The following is a 1,724-nucleotide window of genomic DNA, read 5'->3' as shown; positions in this document are numbered from 1 at the left end:
CAGAGTGGCCTGAAGCACTCATCTGAACTTTGCCATTTAACTTGCTTTGGCCAAGGGACATCTGTGAATATGAAATGAACAAAGGTTTGGCTAGGCTAGCCTTCCTTAACACAGTTATACTGTGAAGAACCTTGGCTATTGTGCCAGGTATACAGGGCCAAGTCAAGAGCCAACATAAATTACTGGTCACAGGAGTAACACCATCCTAAACCAACCATCCTCAGTAAGGAAACCAGATGAGTGAAGCCTCATCTCTGAAACAAAAAATACTAACAAATGCAGTGCTGAGCCCAGCCCAAAGTGTAGCTCCACAAAACATTAAACAAATGAAATGGCTGCATGTATTTTATAGTCCATGTCTGTTCACTTACTACATAAGAAATGCTGGTATCATCCACAGCTCTGTGTTTTGGAACAAAATTATGCAGCAGACAAACTTTTGGAATAAAATGGAATGAGCTTTTCAGCCACATGGACAAATAATACAAATCATCATGAAAATCAGTTATGTGGAATTCAGTGAGGTTGCTGTTGCTAGTAAAGACCAAGTGATCCATTATAAAGCAACGTATTTTTGTATTAGTGTTTTCTGCATTGCAATTAATATTGTTTTACTTTCAAAATATAAAATAAATTTGTTACAGGCTGAATAACTCAATTTTAAGGTACTGTAATTTTCACAAATTTCATGCGAATGGGGGGGGCTTGTTTTCTTTTTGTTTTGAACTTTGGATTTAAAGTTTCATATAAACAGAATTTCAGTTGAAGAATGTAATCTCCACTTAAAAGAGGGAGTGAAAATGGTTTGGAGTAGAAGGATATTCAGTCCTCCCTATTTGCAGTAATGTAAATTAAGTTCATTGTTGTACTGAAGAATTTGTAATATTTCAAGAATACAGTCAAAGTAGAAAATGTTAGTAATTTTTCTTTGTCAGTTGTGGGGCTTGAAATCATGCCCTATGTGCCACCTCCAGCCTCTTTGTGCTCAAATCTAGAATTCTACCATTTGAGCTACAGCTGCACTTCTGATTTTTTAGTCTCTTGAGGACTTTTCTGCCCGGGCTGGCTTCCAATCATGATCCTGAGATCTCAGTCTCCTGAGTAGCTAGGATTACAGATGCGAGCCACAGATACCAGGCTTTTGTTAGTAATATTTTGAAGTCACAAAAGGCACATGAAATGCTGAGGATAAGAAATAGGAGCTGTTGGGGAAATGTAGAAGAAAGGAAAGAAACAGGCCAGACTCCATCTTCCACACTGGAGGACTGTTTATTGAGATACAGCAGCGAGGCACACAGCCTTCCCTTGTTCTTGGAGACTGTGTGTCCAGCTGGGATAAAAGCTATGTTGTATGAGGTCTAAGCAAGGAGGCACTAAGTCTAGGGAGGTGGGGGGCTTTCCGGCTGGGCCCACAATGGAATGTTTACAGCTAGGCTTAGATAGATTGCTCTGCTGGAGTCAGGCAGTCTGCACTTAACTTTGGTGAGTTGCCTGGTATCTGTATGCACCTGGGAAAACACAGCGGGAGTCAATCCTTCATATTCCACCTTTGGATACATAGAAAGAATGGGCAAGTCCTTCAGGATCCATATTTTTCAAATAAAGAATTTTTTTTTTGGGTCCGGTTGTGGGGACTAAACTCTGGGCCTGGGCGCTGTCCCTCAGCTCTTCAGCTCAAGGCTAGCGCTCTACCACTTGAGCCACAGCGCCACTTCCAGCTTTTT

The sequence above is a fragment of the Dipodomys ordii genome, unplaced genomic scaffold (genome assembly GCF_000151885.1).
Source record: "Dipodomys ordii isolate 6190 unplaced genomic scaffold, Dord_2.0 Scaffold76, whole genome shotgun sequence".
NCBI lineage: Eukaryota > Metazoa > Chordata > Mammalia > Rodentia > Heteromyidae > Dipodomys > Dipodomys ordii.
This window is presented reverse-complemented; position numbering follows the sequence as displayed.